Source organism: Drosophila ananassae (assembly GCF_017639315.1).
Source record: "Drosophila ananassae strain 14024-0371.13 chromosome Y unlocalized genomic scaffold, ASM1763931v2 tig00000092, whole genome shotgun sequence".
Classification (NCBI taxonomy): domain Eukaryota; kingdom Metazoa; phylum Arthropoda; class Insecta; order Diptera; family Drosophilidae; genus Drosophila; species Drosophila ananassae.
Window position 1 is genome coordinate 270405 of NW_025319055.1, and position 27596 is coordinate 298000.

Consider the following 27596-nt stretch of genomic DNA (forward strand, 5'->3'; position numbering starts at 1 on the left):
TCTCTGACGCATCGATGAGAGCCTGCGTCTATATCCGTTGCAAATCTGCAGAAGGTAGTAAAGTCTCATTATTGACTGCAAAGACGAAAGTAGCACCGCTCAAGACAAAGCGCTCCCCCGTCTTAAGCACCGATCGATCGAAGTGTATATTGGTCAGATTCGGAAGTTTGTCTTCATACGATTCGTTCCCATCCATCATCGTTGTCTACGTTCGTATCAAAAAGAGTTGCTGAGATTCAAGAGTGGTCACAGGATAGCACGTGGCGGCATGTACCAACTAAACAGACCCCGGCAGATATTGTGTCAAGAGGTGGAGACGTAAAGGAAACGATAGAATCAATTTGGTTCACAGGTCCATCGATTTTAACGGAGCCGGAAGATAAGTGGCCAACGAGCCCTCGGTTTGATCCGTCACCAGATATTTTGCAGATGGAAGCAAAGAAGAGTGCGGTCGGACTGACTGCAATGGTCTCTACCCCATATTTGTTGGAAGTGATAGAAGGCTTTTCCTCTCATAAGTTCCTTCTGATAATGAACCTTCCCCTGTCGAATATCAAGACGCTTTTAATAAAATTGTCCAGATAGTCCAAGAGCACGAGTATCAAGAAGAAATTAAAAATGTTAGAAAAAATCTTGTTGTTAGCCCAAGTCTACAGAAGCTAAGTCCGTGCGACTAGCTAATGCTCCTATTTCGTACGATGCCAAGTTTCCAGTATTTGTTGACGAAGCGCTCTCAATTTGTTCAGAGCTACGTCCGATACTTGCACGAGTCGAATTTTCATGTATGTCCACGAGCACTGGTGAGTCTCTTGCGACAGCGCGTTTGGATAGTAAATGCGCAGGAAGTCTGCAGTCAGATAGTGCGGTCATGCATACGCTGTTTTAAATGCAAGCCTCATCTGACGACTCAAATCATGTGAGATTTACCATTAGATCGAGTTCGTGCTCTCCGCCCATTCTCCATATGTGGCGTGGATTTCTGTGGCCCTATTGAAACGACTTTGAAAATTCGTGGTAGACCACCCTACAAGTCTTAAATTGCCCTTTTGGTTTGTTTTGCGTCCAAGGCAGTACATTTAGAAGTAGTATCTGACTTATCAACTGATTCTTTTTTATTGGCCTTCCAAAGGTTCGTTGGGCGCCGAGGATGTCCGCAGATCGTGCACTGCGACAAGCGAGTCGGAGCGAGTCGCCACTTCGCGGCACTGAGGCACTGGTCCTGGTCGCGGAGGACAACCAGCCGCCCCAACAGTGGATCACCGCCAGGGTCGTCGAGACTCACGCCGGCGCGGACGGAAGGGTCAGGGTCGCCAACGTCAGGACTAGTGCAGGAGCGGTCTTCAGGAGAGCAGTCTACAAGCGGTCTTCAGGAGAGCAGTCCACAAGCTGGCGAGGTTGCCAGTGGTTGAAGCCAGATTGAGGCCTTCAACGGGGCCGGTGTAGAATTAATGAAGAAGATTTTGTAGAAGTTTTGAATTGTATTGAAGTCTAGTATAAGTATAAGAGTGCACTTATTTTCCGAAATAGGATGATAACAATGGAGCTGCAGGGTTTAATACTGGCAGTAGCTCTTGCCAAAGTTAATGTCGTTAGCCCTAGCATCTTAGATCATGCAGACCTGGAAGGTGTGTGGATGGAAGAGCCCACCGAGACCTCGATTAGGGATTTTTTGCCGTATCGTCCGTTAAGATTTTACAATCCAATAACATCTTACACTTTATTATTAAGTTTCCAAAGATTAAGTCGGCCTGCAACAAGATCACCGTTTTCCCGGTGTCCCATCACGACACCATACTCAGGCTGGAGGACAATATTATTGCTGAATGCGACGGCAATATCCGCACGGTAGAAAACTGCTCTTTGACAGCAGGGGCTACATTTTGTTGGCTGGCGCGAAGAAGATCATGCACTCAAGAGCTCCACGCTGGAGGCACGGCACATTGCAAGATCCAGCAAAGCGATTTACACCCCATCACCTATGTTGATGAGGGGATTGTAATCATAAATGATATCCCGGCTCGAGTGTGTGTGGATAATGGCACCTGTGCCCAAATAAGGGGCACATACCTTGTCACATTTGAAGAAGGTGCCACCGTCAACGAAACCCGATTGGTCAACCATGACACAGCCCAGAAGAGGGCTCCAGGAGTGGCCAGCTCACCTTCCCTGAAACCAAGGAGTTCGGGGAGAAGATCAACCATCATCAAATATATCAGATGGTGTTCATAGCGGGAGCAATATGCTGCGCTTTGATTTGTATCGGTTTGGCCTATCGGCGGGTCACTCAGGCCCGAAGAACCGCGGCCCAACTAAAGGAGATGATCGCCCAAATAGGGTCGGCCGAGGGCGGCCTCATTCTTGAAGGGGAGTAGTTAACTGAATTTAACTGCGCAACGCCAGGGTCCGATTACTTAAGAGCTCGCTCTGGCCAAACCGCTGAAACAGCGTCTGGCCGGATGCCAAGCATAGCCGGCGAACACTGCATATTTGCGTGGCCGCTATGAAACATATTTTGTTAGCTTTAAGTTTCAGTTTATATTTGAGCTTCATACAATAAAGAAGTCTTTCATTTATACTTCGGCAAAGCCGTAAAAGTCAAATCATTTGTCAAATTGGTTACTTAGCCTCAAGGGCAGTGGCAACGGAGTTAGTAACTCCCACCATAACTTCCAGCAAAAAGGAAGAACCCCCTAGGCAACCGCCAGGGACAACCACATTACCCGCATCTGAAGGCCTAACTTAATTTAGCTTGTATACTGATCAATAAAAACTACTTAGTAGTTCTAATAATCAGATGGTAGAGGGTGTTATTGGGCCATAAACATTGAAATGAACAACAAACAAAATTTTTTAAACTTTAATCTAGATTGCTTGCCATTTATACAAGCCTCGCATAATTCATGGTTTAAATCAATTTTGATTAAAATATTAGTATCTGCAGAATAACTATTTCGCTTTATTTCTAAAAATTTTCATACACAAATTTTCATACAAAAATTTTTATGTGACCTAATCTTTCATGTCATAATCGATACTCAGCACTATTTGAAATTTTAGAAGTAAATACTTTACTGTTCAATTGAAATTTTTTAATAGGTACATTGTACTCACAGATTCCATTAAAAGCCAATTTACCATTCTTAGATACTTTTACACCTCCAGGATTAAATTCAATGGTCAAGCCTGCATCCTGCATTTTCTTTACCGTTAGCAGGTTATGTGGAATATCCTTGCAATACAAAACATTTTGCAAAGTGATTTGGTTTCCGCAGCTGGCAATATTGACATCTCCTTTGGCTGTAGCGTAGATGAACTCTCCGCGTTTGGCAATCTCGATGGGCACATTTGATTGCAATTGGTCATATTCGGAGAACAATGCTGTGCCATCCTGGTTTCATAGCGAAGGATCAGCCTGGCGTACGCCTTGTCGATTCCTGACCGTTAAGACCATGTGTGATCCTGTAAAGCGAGGGGTAGCCAGCTCAGGAACTCAAGCCCAACAGTGAAACCAAGCAGGGACACTCCGGGAAAGTCATTAGAATCCTGATCCAGGCGCTGGGGCGTATGCACAGCGTGTCGCCTGGAGTTAAAAGAGACGCGACGCCAAAACCTCTGGTCTGCCACGCAGGTGTTTGGAGGCGAACGCAACCGGGGGCGTGTCCTGTGGGGTAGGTAGACTCTTCGTGTCCTGATCCGGCCGCCAGGTCACCGCGGAGCGGTGACCGAGTCGGAGAAGCTTATTCAAAGTCTGGCAGTGCCAGAATTGAAAAGTATAAGGAGCATGGAGCCACAAATGCGGAAGCCAATCCCGGTACAGGTTGACTATGCGAAAGTGGCCAAACAAGTTCGGGAATGGTCGTTCCGGTTCGACGGAACAGGAGATCCTTTCGAGTTCGTGGACCATGGCATGGTCCGCTAAAACTTACGGGCTAGAAATAAACACAATCCCGCGGGAGATGCCTGAACTACTCCAGGGCAGAGCGCAAAGATGATTCATAATGAACGATGAGGAGTGGCCCACATGGAAGGAGTTTATGAGAAGCTTTGAGGCCTTTTTCCTACCGAAAGGATATTTTGAGAAACTGGCAGACCAGGTCCGGCAGCGGAAACAGCAGCAAGGAGAACCGTTCAAGGAAAGGTGGACCTTCAGGCGCTGCTGAAGCCATTAGGAAAGTCCACGAAGGAGGTTATTGAAAGGCTGGTGGAGAACTGCATTCCGCGCATGAAATTGTTAAAGAGGCCATACCCATGCGCATCGCTCGAGGAGGTTGTGGGTCTAGAGGAACGGCACCAGAAACCACCGGAGCAACAGAGCCCCCCAGGACAGGGATGGGGGCAGAGATGGCAGCCTAAGTTTTGACACCAAATGCAGCAGCAACAGCAGCCGAGGCAACAATGGTCAGTCCCAACAACAATGGACAGAGTCAACAATGGGCATCAAGCCAAAGTCAAAGATAGCCGAATCTGCAGTGGGCAGCGACGCCTAGACAGGAAAATATTGAAAACCCAGCGCAGGCGTGCAACGGGTGCGGAGGCATGGGCATTGGGCCAGTGGATGCAGGAACCCCAGAATTTTGGATTTCTGGAGGCTAGGCTGTCAGGCTGGCTGCCATAACTGGATCCTCGGAGGAATGGAAGAACGAGAGGGACAAAAGGTTAATCGAGGAGGAGCTAGCGGCGTTCACAAACCAGAAGGGGTGTTCGAACATAACGCAGCATAGGATCACAATGAATTACGACATAATTCAAAGGTATTATCCAAATATCCCCAAAATACAGGGGGAGATCAATGAAAAGGTAGAAGAGCTGATGGAAAAGGAATGCGTAGAGCCTGTATAGCGCCTGTAGCTCACACATCGTCATGGTTAAGAAAAAGACGGGTCAATGGAGATTGTGCGTGGTCTTCCGACAAATAAACGCAAAGTCAGTAACGGATGCGTAACGGATGCCACGGATAAACTTCATAATGCAACAATTGAGGGAGGCAAAATTTTTCAGCAGCCTCGAAAAGGACCTCGTTTCAAAGGGCTTAAGACCAGGTCATAGGCTCGGATATGGCTCCGCACGCATTTGCGAATCAGGATGCCATCATCGTGATCGGACGCACAAGGGAGGAGCATGTGGAATTTGAAGATAGTTGTTAACTGAGATTAGTTTATCTCGTCGCGAAAAACCGAAAAACAAAAAAGGTGGCTGTAAAAATTAATTAATGCAACTACGGAAAATACGTGCACTCTTATACTTATACTAGACTTCAATACAATTCAAAACTTCTACAAAATCTTCTACATTAATTATACACCGGCCCCGTTGAAGACCTCGATCTGGCTTCAACCACTGGCAACCTCGCCAGCTTGTGGACTGCTCTCCTGAAGACCGCTTGTAGACTGCTCTCCTGAAGACCGCTCCTGCACTAGTCCTGACGTTGGCGACCCTGCCCTTCCGTCCGCGCCGGCGTGAGTCTCGACGACCCTGGCGGTGATCCACTGTTGGGGCGGCTGGTTGTCCTCCGCGACCAGGACCAGTGCCTCAGTGCCGCGAAGTGGCGACTCGCTCCGACTCGCTTGTCGCAGTGCACGATCTGCGGACATCCTCGGCGCCCAACGAACCTTTGGAAGGCCAATAAAAAATAATCAGTTGATAAGTCAGATACTACTTCTAAATGTACTGCCTTGGACGCAAAACAAACCAAAAGGGCAATTTAAGACTTGTAGGGTGGTCTACCACGAATTTTCAACGTCGTTTCAATAGGGCCACAGAAATCCACGCCACATATGGAGAATGGGCGGAGAGCACGAACTCGATCTAATGGTAAATCTCACATGATTTGAGTCGTCAGATGAGGCTTGCATTTAAAACAGCGTATGCATGACCGCACTATCTGACTGCAGACTTCCTGCGCATTTACTATCCAAACGCGCTGTCGCAAGAGACTCACCAGTGCTCGTGGACATACATGAAAATTCGACTCGTGCAAGTATCGGACGTAGCTCTGAACAAATTGAGAGCGCTTCGTCAACAAATACTGGAAACTTGGCATCGTACGAAATAGGAGCATTAGCTAGTCGCACGGACTTAGCTTCTGTAGGCTTGGGCTAACAACAAGATTTTTTCTAACATTTTTAATTTCTTCTTGATACTCGTGCTCTTGGACTATCTGGACAATTTTATTAAAAGCGTCTTGATATTCGACAGGGGAAGGTTCATTATCAGAAGGAACTTATGAGAGGAAAAGCCTTCTATCACTTCCAACAAATATGGGGTAGAGACCATTGCAGTCAGTCCGACCGCACTCTTCTTTGCTTCCATCTGCAAAATATCTGGTGACGGATCAAACCGAGGGCTCGTTGGCCACTTATCTTCCGGCTCCGTTAAAATCGATGGACCTGTGAACCAAATTGATTCTATCGTTTCCTTTACGTCTCCACCTCTTGACACAATATCTGCCGGGGTCTGTTTAGTTGGTACATGCCGCCACGTGCTATCCTGTGACCACTCTTGAATCTCAGCAACTCTTTTTGATACGAACGTAGACAACGATGATGGATGGGAACGAATCGTATGAAGACAAACTTCCGAATCTGACCAATATACACTTCGATCGATCGGTGCTTAAGACGGGGGAGCGCTTTGTCTTGAGCGGTGCTACTTTCGTCTTTGCAGTCAATAATGAGACTTTACTACCTTCTGCAGATTTGCAACGGATATAGACGCAGGCTCTCATCGATGCGTCAGAGAAGGCATGAAATTCAATTGGTGACATTGGCTCACTCGTCACAAATCTCGGTATTGAGATATTTTCTAACTGTGACAAGGCAAGCTGAATTTTGTGCCACGAGGTTTCCAAGTGCAGTGGAATCGACTTATCCCAATCTAGCTTATTAAGCCAAAGTTCCTGCAACAGGATCTTTCCTTTAATAAGGATCGGGCTTAATAAGCCAACGGGGTCGAAAAGCTTCGATGTCACCGAAAGAATATTCCGCTTAGTCGCCCTTTGACCCATGACTGACATATCAATTTCGAATTTAAACACGTCATCTTTAGGAACCCAAATGATTCCTAATTTTTTTGTCAGCTCTGAGTCCGAAAGTGTTATTGGCTTAACCGTGCTCTCGGATGCAGTAACTTCAGGCGAGTTTGAAAACCACTTACTCAATTCAAACCCAGCGTTTTGAAAAACTTGAGTTACATCAGACTTCATTGTCTTTAGCTCCTCTACGCAACCAGCACCCGTTAACATGTCGTCGACGTAAAAGTCAGACCCAATAACTTTAGCAGCTCGAGGGAATGTATTTTTCGCGGATTCACTCAACCTCTTTAAGCACCTTATGGCCAGGAATGGGGCTGGTGCAGTGCCATAAGTAACGGTGTTGAGCTTGCACAATTTCAAGGACTCAGACGGGTCTTTTCTCCACACTATCAACTGGTATCGTCGATCTGCTTCATTTACCATCACTTGACGATACATCTTTTTTATGTCGGCTACCAGAGCGAATTTGTTTAGCCGAAATCTAAGAAGAGTTGAGTAAAGCTCTTCCTGAATTGTTGGACCCACCATCAACAACTCATTTAAACACTTTTGTGTGGATGTCTTGCAGGACGCATCGAAAACGACTCGTAGTTTGGTCGTTGTACTTTGCGGCCGCACCCTGGTGGGGTATGACGTAGTGTGGAGAAGCAAGAACGTCATTGCTTGCAGGGGACATATGGCCTAGGGATTCGTATTCTTCCATAAAATCCAAATACATTTTCTTTAATGTTCCAAATACATTTCTAGATAATCTGCTCTCGAGCGACAGAAATCGGCGTTTGGCTATCTCGAATGAATTGCCCAAAACGCTTGGATCCGACTTAAATGGAAGTTTAACTTCAAATCGACCTGAAGGCAGTATTCTTGTAGTCTTCCGATAATGTTCCTCACATAGCTCTTGTTCTGACGACAACATCTTTTTAGAAGATGGAACTTCTTCCAACGACCAGAATTTTTTCAAGTTTTTGAGGAATTAGCCAGATATTTTCCCGATACCAGATATTTTCCCCAAGGAGAGTTTTTTGAAGGATGGGATGGTTCGGACCTTGTTTTATTTGGCCAACGGACAACAGTTCGAAAAATGACTGTGCTCCAATAAGCATATCTATCCGCTGAGGTTTGTAAAAATATGGGTCTGCTAACGGCAAGTTCTTTGGTAGTTCTTTGGTAGGGTCCAATCTTTTACGTTCACTGACTGGTCAGGGTGATAGCCTGAAATGGTTTTCAAAACCCAAAAGTCAACCGGAAACTCGCTACCATTGACTCTCGACTTCACCACGGTGTGTATCTTTTTCTTAACTTGTGAATTAGTTTGACCAATTCCAAGCAAGTTGATGCACGATTCCTCCCTGCGGATCTGTAAGCGCTGAGCAAGATCTTTTGTAATAAAATTAATTTGTGACCCTGAGTCAAGTAATGCTCGGGCCAATATGTGCTCACCATTTTTTGTTCGTACGCTTACGATCGACGTTGCTAACAAAACCCTTTCTACAGGCGACGCATGCAAAGCATGTGAAGTAGAAGGGCCATCATTCGTTAACTCTGGAGGAGGATTTTGTGTGGGTGGTGGTAATGCTAAGTTATTTTCGGTCACTGTAAATCGGTGCAGAAGTTTATGGTGCGATCTTGAACAGATTTGACACCTGGTCGATTTACAATTCGCTACCGTGTGACCTTTTCGCAGACAATGCAAACATAGGGAGGCTGACTTAAGAAACTCAAACCTTTGCATTACAGCAAGGCGAGCGAACGGACAACGAAGATCTATTCAGTTGCTTGCTGAACCCAGTTTTTTCTTGTTTTGGTTTGCCAGTCTCTTTAGCGGACAGATGCTGGTATCTACGATTTAGTATTTTTTCGAAATCGGACCACAGCGGCAATTTCTCATAATCCAGTGACTCTTCCCATTTTTGCTTGGTCACTGGATCCACTCTACTCAAAACTAAATGAATAATCATTGAGTTTGCAATTTTAGTATCATCTCCTATAGATAATAGTGATCCATAAATTGATGACACAGTGTCGATGAGACCCCTCAACGACGACGCAGACGGCTGAGAAATTTTCGGAAGGCTAAACAGTTGACGTATTTGGTTCGCAAAGATGAGACATTCGTTATCATAAACTCTTTTTAGACTAGCGATAGCTTTGTCGTAATTACTCTCGGTGACCTGGAATGCCTTGACAGTTCCTAAGGCTTCACCAGAGAGGCAAGAAATTAAATGATTAAATTTCTCGATAACTGGAATGTTCACATCTTTGTCAACTAATGTCTCGAAAAGACTTATGAAATTTTTGAAATCCGAATAATTTCCACTGAATTTTGGCAATGCCAAACTGGGAAGTCGAGCTCGAGTTGGGGCTGCAGAAATTGCAGTAGCTGGACGGGAGTCTTCAGCTGAATTAAAGGCATTACATAAGGACATAATCCTTGCCTTGGTAGTTATTCCTAATTCTTCCAACTCGGCTCCGAAATCATCCAATTCATATATTTGCTCGATCTGGTCTTGCAACTCATTTGCTTTAGAAATTGCCTTATCTAAAACCTGAAGCCTGCACTCTAGCTCGGTTTTATTTAGAGGAAGTGATCCATCTTCCAAACGTTCCTCCAACCGGCGAATGCTTTTAACTTTGACATTTAATCTTCTTTTTAAGTCAATAAGAGTTGTGGAATTAAGTTTTTGTTTAGTACCTTTCCATTATAAAAATTTATTTTTTCAATACAAAAACGAAAACAATAAAATGTAAAGATTTAATATTTTATTTAAATTTTTGTTAAATAAATTTTATTAAAAGATTTTTCTTGTTGTTAAATTAAATTAAATAAATTTTAATTTTGATTTCAAGAAAATGCGAAAACGAAAATAATTAATTAATCTTATTTTAAATATAATAAATAATTTATTAAATTCTAAATTGATTAATTAATTGATAAAAGAATTATTTGATAGTCGATGCACAGAGTATCAAAAAAAATAGTTGGTCGCCAATGACACCGAAAACAATATACCTAACCAAGTTGTGGGGTAGTGCGTCACTTGGCGTTCCGTTAAACTAAATGCGCCAAAAAGTGCATATACGTACATACAGCAGCGGATAATGGTGGGAAACAAAACCCAGAATATTATCACTGCATCTATTTGTATGTATACCAAATATATATGCACCTTTATTTTATCTGCAATAAATAAAATAATTTTTGTCTGCACTTTAGTATTTATTTGGAAGATTTGTATAATCGAGAACGAGGGGAGGGGGCGACTGTGATTGCAAATAATATATATATATTTTCTTTTTTATTTTGTCCACATTCAGTACATTTAGGTTAGCACATATATTTATAATTAAATTTTTAGAACTTTTATTTATGTATGTTGTTATTAATTTTTGCTCTACTATTTTTTCTAAGTAAATATGCGCCAAGAATTGAAAGGAGGGTGCAATATTCCAGCACAAGACGGATTTTAATTTGTCTTATCTCAACTTTCAATTTTTTGCACAAATACCTGGGGTTCTGCTTTCGGATGGGGACGACAAATCCTTCCAGTAGCAGCTCGTTGATTGGAGAAGTTTGATCCCGAGCAACTCTTTTTTTTGAATATGTGTTATATATTGCTTATATATGTATATTGTGTCACTGTCACTGTTTTTGTTGTTTAGTACTAGACTTCAATACAATTCAAAACTTCTACAAAATCTTCTACATTAATTCTACAATAGTATTCCGTAGATTGAAGGCGGAAAAGTTGAGGATAAACCCGGACAAGTGCCATTTCTTCAGGGAAAAGCTATTGTACCTGGGCCACCGGATATAGAGTCAGGGAATTGGCATGGATTCCGGAAAGGTTGCAACGATCACAGAATTGGAACCCCCAACAAACGTGTAGGGTGTACGGCAGTTTATTGGGATGGCGTCGTGGTATCGGCGATTCGTCCCAGACTTCCCAGGGGTCGCCGAACCATTAAACCATCTCCATCGGAAGGAAACAAAGTGGAAATGGACGGCGAGACACCTAGAGGCAATTGAGAAGCTAAAGTCGCGGTTAGCGGAGGATCCAGTGCTGGCATGCCCGGAAGCAGTGCTGGCATTCTCGAAGTAATTTGTACTGCAAACAGACGCCAGCGACTACGGATGAGGCAGACACTGATGAGGGCGAGCGAGTGGTCGCTTACCCCAGTCAAACGCTGATAGGCGCGGAAAAAAATTACTCGACAACCGAGTAAGAGTGCCTAGCAATAATATAGCGGAGACAAACAATGGTGTCCAGTTCACCAGTAGGAGCTTCAAAAACTTTCTCGAGGAGCTCGGAGTTTGTCATCAGTTTACCGCACCACGCCGCAGGAAAACCCTACAGAAAGGGCAAACAGGACTGTTAAGACAATGAACGCCCAGTTTGCATTCAATGACCAAAGGACATGGGCCGAACACTGGCCAGAGAAATGCTGGCAGTGAACTCAAGCGTGTCAGACTCCACGGGATACTCGCCATGCTTCGTAACCCAAGGCAGAGAGCCAAGAATGCCATAAGCAATATATGACTCCCTCAGAGAATGCAGGAAGTTGCAGGAAGTGCTCGAAGCTGTTGCGAAGGAATATGGAGCGCGCGGCGCAGGAACAAGCTCGGCACTACAATCTGAGGAGGCGGGAGTAGAGCCCGAAGATCGGCGACACAGTTTCTGACGCCGTCTATTAAAGCTGGTTTATTAGGTCTTGGCACTAGATGCCAAAATTCAACAGGCTGTCCTTCTATCGAATATTTTCGGCACCCAACAATAGGTTGATCTCCTGGGACTGCGAAAATTCAGGATCGGCTAAGCGCAACTGAGGTGGGATTTATCTTGGCGCCTGAATAGGGTGGCATTAATGATTGGGTATTATTTCCGGTAGTACGACTACGTTGATTTGTTTTTCGAAATCAGTGGTTAATGATGATATTGTGCCCTTTTGATCTTATAGTTGTCCCTCCCAGGCCAGAGATGTTCAGGGTTGATGGCTCCAGTGGGTTAGCCATACTTCTAGAGATAAATTGAGACCCAAAAGCCTTCCACGTCAACTGACACCTCAAGTAAAAGATTCCGACTCAATCTACTCCCTTTAGAAAACAAAGCCTCTCAGAGAGAAAAGCTTCTTTCGAGCTTTGATCTGGAAAAAGATTTCTTTCGAGCTTTGGGTAGCTATAAAAAGGACTTAGAGCCCCAAAGTTAAGTTAGTTCGGAAATTCTAAAATTCTAAGCTATTCAATATTATTAAATATTAAGCTATTCTAATCGCTATTCACATCCGCAAAAGAACTTACGTGTTAGTTTCAATTTGTAGCCCACTTTTCGAAGTGTGAACGCTACCGAAAATATACAAAACACAAAAACTTAAAATAAATTAGTAGCCCGCTTTCATAGTGTGACCGCTACAGAAATAAATAAGAAATACAAACATTACAATGGCTGAACCAGTGGCACAAATCCAGTTACTCTCCGAGCTACACCTTAATCAGGCTCTAAGCTAGATTAAGCAAGTTCCCAATTTTAATGGAAGCAACAGGGAATTAAGCGCATTCATCAGACGGATCGAATGTATTTTAAATTTGTATCCATCAACTGATCCGCGTCAAACAGCTGTATTCTTCAGTGCAATTGAGATGCAATTATCAGGAGATGCCCAGCGAGTGTCCCAGCTATCAGCAGCAACCAATTGGCCCGATCTATAGATTGCTCTCATCGATGAGTACAAAACCCAAACCCCATGCGAGGAATTACTAACATGACTCTTCAACACCCCTTTCAATGGAAGTATTCGTAAGTTTGTCGAGGATCTAGAATATAAAATATTTGTCATAACAAAAATAATAATAATTTAAATATAATGATTTATAATAATGCCATGAATAATAGTGTAAAAGATGTAATAATGGAAGCTTCCTGACAGGTTATTCATGACATTAGCTAGGCACGATATAACTACAGTCAGTAAACTTAAACAAGTAGCACAACAAGAAGGTTGTTATGATTCTGGTTCTGATAAAGTTAAATCACAACATAATTCAAATCAAAACGGACAAGATAGGAGAAATTATCAAATAAATAATAATTTCCAAAGAAATAATTCCTTTTATAATAATAAGAATCAATAAAGTTATTATCAGCAAAGTAACTATAGACAACCAATTTCAATCAACAACCATTTCGACAGGAATTGCAGCAAAACTTAAATCAAAGTAGAGCTCAGAATCCTATGAATTATCAACAACCAACATCTTCTTTACAAGGTACTAATTCTAACAAACCAGTGAAGAGACAGCGTGAATATTAAAATGGAAATCGAAAATTTTCATCAAATAGCCTCGGATCCAATAAAAGAAATAGAAACCCTTACATCAGAATAACTATTAACAATCGCTCATTTAAATGTGTAATAGATACAGGAAGTTCAATCAACCTAATAAAAGAAAATTATTTTAATTTTCCACAAAAATTAAATACGTCAGAAGTGCACACAATTAATGGTGTAATTAAATTAAATAAGTCCGTAAATTTCAAATCAAGCTAACTTTGTCCGATCGATCAACCATTTTGGGTTCACAATTTTTCGCAAAAATATGACATATTCATAGGATAGAGTATTTAGAAGCATGTGAAGCAGTAATTAATTATAAACAAGAAACAGTCACTTTGAGCGGATTTTGTTTTTGCAAGGTAAAAGTTTGAAGGTTATCTCAGTCCACCTTCATCTGAGGATATATCTTTTATTTTTGCAATTAATAATGACTTAGAAGAAAATAATAAATTTAAAATAAATCATCTTAATAAAGAAGAAAGAACTAAATTAAATAACATTTTATTTGAATTTACTGATATCTAGTACAGGGAAGGTGAAAATTTGACCTTTACTACAGCACTGGACATTCAATCCAAACCAAACATGAAGATCCTATTTAAGAAAAAACCTTATAAATACCCCCCAGCCCATGATCAAGAAGTCGAAGTCCAAATAAAAAAAATGATAAATCGGGGAATAAAACTTAAATCGAAATCCCCTTATTGTTCTCCAATATGGATAGTCCCAAAGAAAGAGAACGCATCAGGGAAAAAGAAATTTCGAATAGTAATAGACTATCGAAGTCTAAATGAAATAACTATTGATGATAAGTATCCGATACCAGTTATGGATGAAATACTTGACAAACTTGGAAAGTGTCAATATTTAACAACAATTGACCTTGCCAAGGGTTTTCATCAAATTCAAATAGATGAAAATTCTATTTCAAAAACAGCTTTTTCAACTAAAAATGGACCTTACGAAGTCACACGTATGCCATTTGGTCTGAAAAATGCGCCTGCATCTTTCCAAAGTTGCATGAAAAATTTATTAGAAGATTTAATATACCAGCATTGCCTTGTTTACATGTATGATATAATTGTAGTTTCTATTTCATTAGAGGAGCACATATTGTCTATAAAAAAGGTGTTTTCAAAACTTCGAGAAGCTAATCTTAAACTTCAACTTGACAAATGTGAATTTATGAAAAAGGAAAACGAATTTCTTGGACATATAATAACAACAGAAGGAATAAAGCCAAACCGCCAAAATTAAAGCAATACAAAAATTTCAAATACCAAAAACCCAAAAAGAAATAAAATCATTTTTAGGTCTCTGTGGATTTTATAAAAAATTCATACCTGATTTTTCGAAAATTGCAAAACCCATGACTGTAAACTTAAAGAAAGGTTCCACTATAAATTCAACCAATAAAGAATATTTAGAAGCATTTGAGAAATTAAAGCTTCTTATTACATCAGACCAAATTTTAATTTACCCTAACTTTGAAAAATTATTTTCCTTAACAACAGATGCTAGCAATGTCGCCATAGGCGCAGTATTATCACAAAATCATAAACCTATTTGTTATGCTAGTAGAACTCTTAATGAACATGAAATTAATTATTCAGCAATAGAAAAAGAGCTTCTGGCTATAGTCTGGGCCACTAAATATTTTAGGTCTTATCTCTTTGGTAGAGAATTCAAAATTCTTAGCGATCATAGACCATTAGTTTGGCTTCATAATATAAAAGAACCAAACATGAAACTACAAAGATGGAGAATAAAATTAAACGAGTTTGACTTCACTATTAAATATTTGCCGGGAAAGGAAAACCAGGTAGCTGATGCTCTGTCAAGAGTGAAGCTAGAAGAAAATTTTTTAGGAGAAACACCGGATAGTACCCAGTCATTAACCACAATTCCAAACAGGTGAAATATATCTGCCTGTTAATTACTAATTATTCATAATTAACTAATTATGAATATCATTGTCTCACAGTCAATTTAACTAAAACTGAAAAAACTTATAAAGATCTAATGGAACAAACACGATAATTCGAACATTTGGATCAAATTCAAAATCTAAAAGAAAAATTAATTAGAGAAATGAACGGAATCAAAATTGCTCAACGAAACAAAAGAGGACTTCCAAATTTCGTAGGTACGTTTTATAAATATTTATTTGGCACATTAGATCAACAAGATAGGGAAGAATTAGAATCAAAAATTGATAACTTGTCTGAAAATACATAGTATACAGTATAACAGTATACAGATCAACGAATTAAATAAAATAATTGATGCAATTAATAAAGGAAGGATTAACTCAGGTTAACGATCTAGGTGTCCGTGTCCTACTACATTTGAGACTTAAATTTACCGACCATATATCTACCATGGTTAATAAAGCAATGGGTGTGCTTGGTTTTATTAAAAGATGATCAAAAGAATTTAATGACCCGTACATAACTAAAACGTTATATACATCACTGGTCCGTCTGATTCTTGAGTATGGATCGTGTGTCTGGAGTCCTCAATATGGAGTACACCAAGATCACATTGAATCTGTACAAAAAAACTTCCTTACTTTTGCTCTTAGGGGACTTAATTGGGATGCAAATCTTTACCTCCCCTTTTATCATAGTAGACTTTTACTAATCAACTTACCATCATTAACAAACCGTAGAACGATGCTGGGTGTCATGTTTCTATATAATCTTATTTATGGAAATATAGACAGCCAGCATTTACTAACACGCTTAAAATTTAACATTCCTAGTAGAAGGACCAGAAACTTTCGTCCTCTACTCCTCAGCCATTGTAGTTCGACATTTGCCCAACACGATCCGTTCAGGGTATTATGTTCAGACTACAATGGTCTCTACCACATCTTGTCACTTTGTTCTACTAACAATCTTAAATCGCTTATATTAACCGCCTTATCTGTGCAACACTCTTCCTCGTGATATCTTTCTCCTAATCCTGGCTTATCTATCTCGGATCTATTCCAGCGATTCCCGTACCGCCGTACGTTACGCGGCAGCGTCCCTCGGTCGGTTGGACGGGAGGTGGGCTGTACGTATGCGGTGGGAACCGCGCAAAAAAAAAACACAAGCTGGTAACACAAAAGGTGTTCTTATTTCTATTGCTTGACTTTTACTTCACTTTAGTCTCATACTTGGAACGGACCAGTTGGGTTAAAAAGTAAAAATAAGAAAAGTATTAAAAAGTCTTTTTAAATCAAAAAAATCAAGAAAACTACTTTTATTATTTAATTGTGGAATACCTGGGAGGCGTTATTACAACAGGAACTATGTCAGGAAAGGCGAGACATGCATGCGGTATAAACTAAGCCAGATGCAGGCCGAAGGGAAAATGCTGACACAGGTCCCAGAGGAGCCGTGGGCGACGGTATGTGCGGACTTCGTGGGACCGTTGCCGAGGTCCAAACATGGAAACACCATTCTATTAGTGATGATCGATCGCTTTTAAAAATGGACAGAAATGGTCCCAATGTGGAAAGCCAAAACGGAGACGCTGCAAAAGGCAATCCGCGAAAGGATCATCGCTAGATACGAGGTGCCAAAGGTGATGGTGAGTGACAATGATGTCCAGTTCACCAGTAGGAGCTTCAAGAAATTTCTCGAAGAGCTCGGAGTTTGTCATCAGTTTACCGCACCATAAACGCCGCAGGAAAACCCTACGGAAAGGGCAAACAGGACGGTTAAGGCCTTGATCGCCCAGTTTGCAGGCAATGACCAAAGGACATGGGACGAGCACTGGCCAGAATTAATGCTGGCGGTGAACTCGAGCGTGTCAGACTCCACGGGATACTCACCATGCTTCATCACCCAAGGCAGAGAGCCAAGAATGCCGAAAGCGATATTCGACAAACGGGCATTAGGGACAAGAGAAGCACAAGCCACTCCCTCAGAAAATGCGGAAAAATTGCAGGAAGTGTTCGAACTGGTGCGAAGGAACATAGAGCGGGCGGCGCAGGAGCAAGCTCGGCACTACAACCTCAGGAGGCGGGAGTGGAGCCCGAAGATCGGCGACACGGTGTTTGCAAAGGAGCACCATTTGTCCAAGGCGGCCGAAGGATTCGCGGCAAAGTTAGCGCCAAAGTACGACGGGCCGTACACGGGGTGAACTTTGTGTCGCCAGTGATTGCTGTGCTACGTCACGCTGGCACAAGGAAGGAAAAGAGGGCCCACCTAAGTGAGCTGAAAGCCCAAGCGCAGGAGGCGGCGCATGCATAAACCACAGAAAAAGAAATAAAGAAAAAAAAAACAAAACAAAACAAGAAAGGAAAGCTAACTTCGGGCGGAGCCGAAGTTGATATACCCTTGCAGTTCAGTCGCAGTCCACTAGGTGGCGCCACGCATTTTAAATTATTAGATATATAGCGGATCGTATATAGTCGGCCGATCCTTATGAAATTTGGCATATTGAATTATGTTGCCCAAACAGTAATCTGTACCAAGTCCCAGCTTTCTAACTTAAAAAACACCAAAGTTATGCCAATTCCGCTATAGGATATAGTCGGCCGACAAATGTGAATCAACTTGACAAATGTGAATTTATGAAAAAGGAAAACGAATTCCTTGGACATATAATAACAACAGAAGGAATAAAGCCAAACCGCCAAAAAATTAAAGCAATACAAAAATTTCAAATACCAAAAACCCAAAAAGAAATAAAATCATTTTTAGGTCTCTGTGGATTTTATAAAAAATTCATACCTGATTTTTCGAAAATTGCAAAACCCATGACTGTAAACTTAAAGAAAGGTTCCACTATAAATTCAACCAATAAAGAATATTTAGAAGCATTTGAGAAATTAAAGCTTCTTATTACATTAGACCAAATTTTAATTTACCCTAACTTTGAAAAATTATTTTCCTTAACAACAGATGCTAGCAATGTCATATCATAAATCATAAACCTATTTGTTATGCTAGTAGAACTCTTAATGAACATGAAATTAATTATTCAGCAATAGAAAAAGAGCTTCTGGCTATAGTCAGGGCCACTAAATATTTTAGGTCTTATCTCTTTGGTAGAAAATTCAAAATTCTTAGCGATCATAGACCATTAGTTTGGCTTCATAATATAAAAGAACCAAACATGAAACTACAAAGATGGAGAATAAAATTAAACGAGTTTGACTTCACTATTAAATATTTGCCGGGAAAGGAAAACCAGGTAGCTGATGCTCTGTCAAGAGTGAAGCTAGAAGAAAATTTTTTAGGAGAAACACCGGATAGTACCCAGTCATTAACCACAATTCCAAACAGGTGAAATATATCTGCCCACTAATTATGAATATCATTGTCTCACAGTCAATTTAACTAAAACTGAAAAAACTTGTAAAGATCTAATGGAACAAACACGATAATTCGAACATTTGGATAAAATTCAAAATCTAAAAGAAAAATTAAATAGAGAAATGAACGGAATCAAAATTGCTCAACGAAACAAAAGAGGACTTCCAAATTTCGAAGGTACGTTTTATAAATATTTATTTGGCACATTAGATCAACAAGATAGGGAAGAATTAGAATCAAAAATTCGCGCGGTTCCCACTGCATACGTACAGCCCACCTCCCGTCCAACCGACCGAGGGACGCTGCCGCATAACGTACGGCTCGAATCGCGGGGATAGATCCGAGAACGTTTAGGAGAAGAGTAGGGGTAAGATATTACGAGGAAGAGTGTTGCATAGATAAGGCGTTTAGTATAAAGGATTTAAGATTGTTAGTGGAGCAAAGTGGCAAGGTGTGGTAGAGACCATTGTAGTCCGAACATAATACCCTGAACGGATCGTGTTGGGCATATGTCGAATTACAATGGCTAAGGAGTAGAGGACGGAAGTTTCTAGTCCTTCTACTAGGAACGTTAAAATTTAAGCGTGTTAGTAAATGCTGACTGTCTACATTACCATATATAAGATTATATAGAAACATAACACCCAGCATCGTTCTACGATTTGTTAATGATGGTAAGTTGATTAATAAAAGTCTACTATGATAAGTGGGAAGGTGAAGATTTGCATCCCAATTAAGTCCCCTAAGGGCGAAAATCAGGAAGTTTTTTTGTACAGATTCTATGTGATCTCGGTGTACTCCATATTGAGGACTCCAGACACACGATCCATACTCAAGAATCGGACGAACCAATGATGTATATAACGTTTTTGTTATGTACGGGTCATTAAATTCTTTGACCATCTTTTAATAAAGCCAAGCACACCCATAGCTTTGTTAACCATGGTAGATATATGGTCGGTAAATTTAAGTTTCAAATCTAAAAGGACTCCCAGATCGTTAACCTGAGTTAATCGTTCTAAAGCGTTCCCATAGAGAAAGTACATAGCCTGGTGAGGACTAGTTCGATAAAAGGACATGAGTTTACATTTCGATCCATTAAGCTTTAGGTTATTTGCAAAACACCAATTTTGAAATTTATCCAAATCGGATTGAAGTCTAGATTGGGCACTAGTGAATTTATACTGAAGACAAAGCTTAACGTCATCAGCGTACATAAGTACGAGTGAATCAGTTAAGGCAAGGGGCAAGCCATTAATAAAAAGTGTAAAAAGTAAGGGTCCAAGATGGCTTCCTTGAGGCACCCCAGATGTGACGCGGACTAGACGCGAGGTAACATCTTTAAAGAAGACACGTTGGGTTCTTCCAGATAAGTAGCTCGAAATCCAGATAAGGAGGTCAGTTGGGAATCCCAAAAGACTGAGTTTACTTATAAGAAGCGAATGGTCGACAGAGTCAAATGCTTTACTGAAGTCAGTGTAAATGACATCTGTTTGTAAGCCATTCCGGAACCCATCCGTGATAAAAGATGTTAGCTCCAGTAAGTTGGTAGTGGTGGAGCGGCGCTTCATGAAGCCGTGCTGGCATGGAGATATTATTGAACTACATAGGTGTTGCAAATGTGGAGTGATAAGTTTTTCAAAAAGCTTCGGAATTGCTGACAATTTAGAAATGCCCCTATAATTGGCAGCGTCGGATTTTTTCCCTTTTTTATGAAGAGGAATAATGTAAGATTCCTTCCACATAAGAGGAAAGATCGAAGTCTCCAGCGAAAGATTAAAGAGTTTAAGGAGCGGTTTGCACAGAGCCTCGGCGCAGTTCTTCAGAACACAGCCTGGTACTCCATCGGGGCCTGGCGAATACACGGGCTTGACTTTAAGAAGACCCAATAACACACCACTTTGATCAAAAGAAGGGCAAAATATAAGGTTGGCTGATTGGATATTATAAGTGTAAGGCTGACCTGTACTGGTGCTAGGTGAGTATGTTGTTTGAAAAAACTGTGCAAAGAGATCGGCCATTGCCTGATCAGTGTTCGCATATGAGTTCTCAAACAAAGGCATAGGAGGAGAAGATACATGTTTGCGCTTAGTGTTTACAAAGTTATAAAACTGCTTCGGATCCTGAGTAAACTGAATCCGGCAGCGGCGTATATAACTCCTATAACATTCAGCGTTATGCACGGTGAAATTGGACCGAGCTACTAAGTATCTTGAATAACTAACTGTACAGCCAGATATTTTATGTTTATTTAAAAGTCTATTCATAACGATCTTTAAATTTCCTAGGTGCCTTGTATACCAAGGCGGATTAATTGAAACGGACGGATATTTCCATGGCACGCAAACGTCTAAAAATTTATTCAAAGTATAATAAAATTTAATTAAGGCAATGTTTACATCTTCACATGCCAGTAGATTGGACCAATCAAATTCCAAAATTAACTTATTTAATTTCATAAAGTCAGCCTTACGAAAGAAACGAACTTTATGAGATTTAAGTGTAGGCTTAAGGCCAATTACGTTATTGTTTTCTATTAAAACCTCAAGAGTAGGATGATATGGATCCTCTGGGTTGGAAAGTGGTAAAGTTCTGGAAAGAGTAATTCCATCAGGATCAGAAACGAAACACAAGTCCAGCAGCCGACCTAAAGAATTTCTAACGTGGTTAATTTGCCCGAGTGACATGTCGAACATGCCCGCCGGGAAGTCATGGTGCGAATTCAGCAATAAAGACGGTGAATTTTTAACATTGGACCACCTGAGTTCTGGGATATTGAAGTCACCCAGAGCTACTAGCTGGTCACCATCAGACAGACGATCAAAAACAAACCTAATAGCGTCTAAATGTTGCCAGTATGTGGGCGGTTCGGACGAAGGGGGTACGTAGGAGCACGTAACGTATAATGATTTATCGGACAATATGATTTTAATGCAAAGAAATTCTATGTCACCAAACTCTTGTGATTTAATCTCTTCAGAAGCGAAATTGGAGTCTACAGAAATTAACACTCCTCCTCCCCTTCGCAGAGTTCTATCACGTCTAAAAGTGGTGTACTTACTTGGAAAAACTTCGGAGCTTAAGATCTCCGGCTTTAACCAAGTTTCTGTAAAGACTATAATGTGAGATGCAAAGAAAGAACTATCAGAATACAGTTTGGGAAGCTTACTTCGTAACCCTCTAGTATTCTGATAGGTAAGTGTTAGTGAAGGCATTAGTTTTTTGAAGCTGACGTGGAAGGTTGGTCAGTGGCTCTAACATGTGGGAGTTTCACTCCCACAGGTTTGGTCATTTTTTTCTTCACCGTACTTGGCTGATGTTCTTGGACGAAAATGTTCTCTGGCCAGAAACTGGCGGAACAAATCGTCTTGAACATCTGCGCGGGCACAGGTATTTTGAAAGATGACGTATGCCTGGTGTAGTTATATTTAAATTTAGTTATATCTGCCACCTTTATGTCGGCTTTTGATTTGGCTTTGATGTAAGCCGAGAGATCAATCTCAGAAGTATCAGGGGCAAGCCGGGAAACAAATATGTGTTTCGATGGTGGGATCACCTGCAAGGGTTTTGGTGCCGCCGTAACGAGTATGGCAGCATCAGTTCGTACCGGGGGTCCGGAAGCTTGATTGCCCTGTTCGGTGACTTTTAAGGGGGTTTCAATTATTGGGTCTGGTGGTATCACTTGAAGCGATGCCACAGAGGACATATCGGAAAATTGCTCGTTTATGCTGAGATATTCGGAAACCGAATTTTTCCCAGGTCCGGCCCTTGGGGTGGCCAGAGATATGAGCGGCTGCATAGTTGTCGGCTGAATAGGCTGAAGACTTTTCGCCACGGGCACATCACTAAAAGCAGATTTCTTACGCTTTGGAGACTCATTTAGTAGTTGAAGACTACTAAACTGTGTATCTAGCGCACAGAGTTGGTCGTTGATTTTACGAAAACCGCTAACCAGCTCTTTAAATCCACTTTTAGTCTGTCTCATGAACGATCTCATTTCGTCCTGAACAGCACGACAACCGTCACAGCAAAAGTGGAGACCAGACCTACGTGAGATGGCATCCGAAACTGAGGCCGTGAACCCGGCACACTTAGCGTGTAAAACGTTTTCACATAGCCAGCAGTGGATGGTAGGCTGGGATGAAGAGATTGTCTTATTACAAGACTTCAAACCACAGACAAGTTTAAATTCCATTATGAATATATTATTTTTATTATTGACGTACCGTGAACCACTGTGCCAAAGAGTCGAAAAAGGGAGAATAAAGAGGGCGATTAGTGAGAGTTAGTATAAGAGCAAAGAATATAGATAAGAATCTAGTGTGAGACAAAAGAAGCAACACCGTAAAGGATGAAGAAGCAGAGCAGTGCTATGTTTGGAAGAATATTAATAAATTTATTATTTTACCTCCAAATATATCACTGCACACGCGAAGCGAATCGGATGTTTGGGATGAAAAGAATCGGGTTTATGTAAATAAATAAAAATAAACACCGGATTGTTTATAATTATTATAATAAATAAAGATTTTTCAAAACGCAGTGCGCACAAAAAAAACACGTCCGTTCGCTTTAAGAAAAAGTGAGGAAAAAAAAAAAAAAAAGAAAAAAAAAAAAAAAAAAAAAAAAAAAAGTTATCAAAAATTGATAACTTGTCTGAAAATACATAGTATACAGTATAACAGTATACAGATCAACGAATTAAATAAAATAATTGATGCAATTAATAAAGGAAGGATTAACTCAGGTTAACGATCTAGGTGTCCGTGTCCTACTACATTTGAGACTTACATTTACCGACCATATATCTACCATGGTTAATAAAGCAATGGGTGTGCTTGGTTTTATTAAAAGATGATCAAAAGAATTTAATGACCCGTACATAACTAAAACGTTATATACATCACTGGTCCGTCCGATTCTTGAGTATGGATCGTGTGTCTGGAGTCCTCAATATGGAGTACACCAAGATCACATTGAATCTGTACAAAAAAACTTCCTTACTTTTGCTCTTAGGGGACTTAATTGGGATGCAAATCTTTACCTCCCCTTTTATCATAGTAGACTTTTACTAATCAACTTACCATCATTAACAAACCGTAGAACGATGCTGGGTGTCATGTTTCTATATAATCTTATTTATGGAAATATAGACAGCCAGCATTTACTAACACGCTTAAAATTTAACATTCCTAGTAGAAGGACCAGAAACTTTCGTCCTCTACTCCTCAGCCATTGTAGTTCGACATTTGCCCAACACGATCCGTTCAGGGTATTATGTTCGGACTACAATGGTCTCTACCACATCTTGTCACTTTGTTCTACTAACAATCTTAAATCGCTTATATATCTGTGCAATCTGTGCAACACTCTTCCTCGTGATATCTTTCTCCTAATCCTGGCTTATCTATCTCGGATCTATTCCAGCGATTCCCGTACCGCCGTACGTTACGCGGCAGCGTCCCTCGGTCGGTTGGACGGGAGGTGGGCTGTACGTATGCGGTGGGAACCGCGCAAAAAAAAAAACACAAGCTGGTAACACAAAAGGTGTTCTAATTTCTATTGCTTGACTTTTACTTCACTTTAGTCTCATACTTGGAACGGACCAGTTGGGTTAAAAAGTAAAAATAAGAAAAGTATTAAAAAGTCTTTTTAAATCAAAAAAATCAAGAAAACTACTTTTATTATTTAATTGTGGAATACCTGGGAGGCGTTATTACAACAGGAACTATGTCAGGAAATGCGAGACATGCATACGGTATAAACTAAGCCAGATGCAGGCCGAAGGGAAAATGCTGACACAGGTCCCAGAGGAGCCGTGGGCGACGGTATGTGCGGACTTCGTGGGACCGTTGCCGAGGTCCAAACATGGAAACACCATTCTATTAGTGATGATCGATCGCTTTTAAAAATGGACAGAAATGGTCCCAATGTGGAAAGCCAAAACGGAGACGCTGCACAAGGCAATCCGCGAAAGGATCATCGCTAGATACGAGGTGCCAAAGGTGATGGTGAGTGACAATGATGTCCAGTTCACCAGTAGGAGCTTCAATAAATTTCTCGAAGAGCTCGGAGTTTGTCATCAGTTTACCGCACCATAAACGCCGCAGGAAAACTCTACGGAAAGGGCAAACAGGACGGTTAAGGCCTTGATCGCCCAGTTTGCAGGCAATGACCAAAGGACATGGGACGAGCACTGGCCAGAATTAATGCTGGCGGTGAACTCGAGCGTGTCAGACTCCACGGGATACTCACCATGCTTCATCACCCAAGGCAGAGAGCCAAGAATGCCGAAAGCGATATTCGACAAAGGGGCATTAGGGACAAGAGAAGCACAAGCCACTCCCTCAGAAAATGCGGAAAAATTGCAGGAAGTGTTCGAACTGGTGCGAAGGAACATAGAGCGGGCGGCGCAGGAGCAAGCTCGGCACTACAACCTCAGGAGGCGGGAGTGGAGCCCGAAGATCGGCGACACGGTGTTTGCAAAGGAGCACCATTTGTCCAAGGCGGCCGAAGGATTCGCGGCAAAGTTAGCGCCAAAGTACGACGGGCCGTACACGGGGTGAACTTTGTGTCGCCAGTGATTGCTGTGCTACGTCACGCTGGCACAAGGAAGGAAAAGAGGGCCCACCTAAGTGAGCTGAAAGCCCAAGCGCAGGAGGCGGTGCATGCATAAACCACAGAAAAAGAAATAAAGAAAAAAAAAACAAAACAAAACAAGAAAGGAAAGCTAACTTCGGGCGGAGCCGAAGTTGATATACCCTTGCAGTTCAGTCGCAGTCCACTAGGTGGCGCCACGCATTTTAAATTATTAGATATATAGCGGATCGTATATAGTCGGCCGATCCTTATGAAATTTGGCATATTGAATTATGTTGCCCAAACAGTAATCTGTACCAAGTCCCAGCTTTCTAACTTAAAAAACACCAAAGTTATGCCAATTCCGCTATAGGATATAGTCGGCCGACAAATGTGAATCAACTTGACAAATGTGAATTTATGAAAAAGGAAAACGAATTCCTTGGACATATAATAACAACAGAAGGAATAAAGCCAAACCGCCAAAAAATTAAAGCAATACAAAAATTTCAAATACCAAAAACCCAAAAAGAAATAAAATCATTTTTAGGTCTCTGTGGATTTTATAAAAAATTCATACCTGATTTTTCAAAAATTGCAAAACCCATGACTGTAAACTTAAAGAAAGGTTCCACTATAAATTCAACCAATAAAGAATATTTAGAAGCATTTGAGAAATTAAAGCTTCTTATTACATCAGACCAAATTTTAATTTACCCTAACTTTGAAAAATTATTTTCCTTAACAACAGATGCTAGCAATGTCGCCATAGGCGCAGTATTATCACAAAATCATAAACCTATTTGTTATGCTAGTAGAACTCTTAATGAACATGAAATTAATTATTCAGCAATAGAAAAAGAGCTTCTGGCTATAGTCTGGGCCACTAAATATTTTAGGTCTTATCTCTTTGGTAGAAAATTCAAAATTCTTAGCGATCATAGACCATTAGTTTGGCTTCATAATATAAAAGAACCAAACATGAAACTACAAAGATGGAGAATAAAATTAAACGAGTTTGACTTCACTATTAAATATTTGCCGGGAAAGGAAAACCAGGTAGCTGATGCTCTGTCAAGAGTGAAGCTAGAAAAAATTTTTTAGGAGAAACACCGGATAGTACCCAGTCATTAACCACAATTCCAAACAGGTGAAATATATCTGCCCACTAATTATGAATATCATTGTCTCACAGTCAATTTAACTAAAACTGAAAAAACTTATAAAGATCTAATGGAACAAACACGATAATTCGAACATTTGGATCAAATTCAAAATCTAAAAGAAAAATAAAATAGAGAAATGAACGGAATCAAAATTGCTCAACGAAACAAAAGAGGACTTCCAAATTTCGTAGGTACGTTTTATAAATATTTATTTGGCACATTAGATCAACAAGATAGGGAAGAATTAGAATCAAAAATTGATAACTTGTCTGAAAATACATAGTATACAGTATAACAGTATACAGATCAACGAATTAAATAAAATAATTGATGCAATTAATAAAGGAAGGATTAACTCAGGTTAACGATCTAGGTGTCCGTGTCCTACTACATTTGAGACTTACATTTACCGACCATATATCTACCATGGTTAATAAAGCAATGGGTGTGCTTGGTTTTATTAAAAGATGATCAAAAGAATTTAATGACCCGTACAAAACTAAAACGTTATATACATCACTGGTCCGTCCGATTCTTGAGTATGGATCGTGTGTCTGGAGTCCTCAATATGGAGTACACCAAGATCACATTGAATCTGTACAAAAAAACTTCCTTACTTCAAAGTGGTGTATTATCGGATCTTCTTAAGGTTAAACCCGTGTATTCGCCAGGCCCTGATGGAGTACCAGGCTGTGTTCTGAAGTACTGCGCCGAGGCACTGTGCAAACTGCTTGTTAAACTCTTTAATCTATCGCTGGAAACTTCGATCTTTCCCCTTATGTGGAAGGAATCCTTCATTATTCCGCTGCATAAAAAAGGGAAAAAACCGACGCTGCTAATTATAGAGGCATTTCTAAATTATCAGCAATTCCAAAGCTTTTTGAAAAACTTATCACTCCACATTTGCAACACCTATGTAGTTCAATAAAAACTCCGTGCCAGCATGACTTCATGAAGCGCCGCTCCACCACTACCAACTTATTGGAGCTAACATCTTTTATCACGGATGGTTTCCGGAATGGCTTACAAACAGACGTCATATACACTGACTTCAGTAAAGCATTTGACTCTGTTAACCATTTGCTTCTTATAAGTAAACTCAGTCTTTTGGGATTCCCAACTGATCTTCTTATGTGGATTTCGAGCTACTTATCAGGTAGAACCCAACGTGTTTTCTTT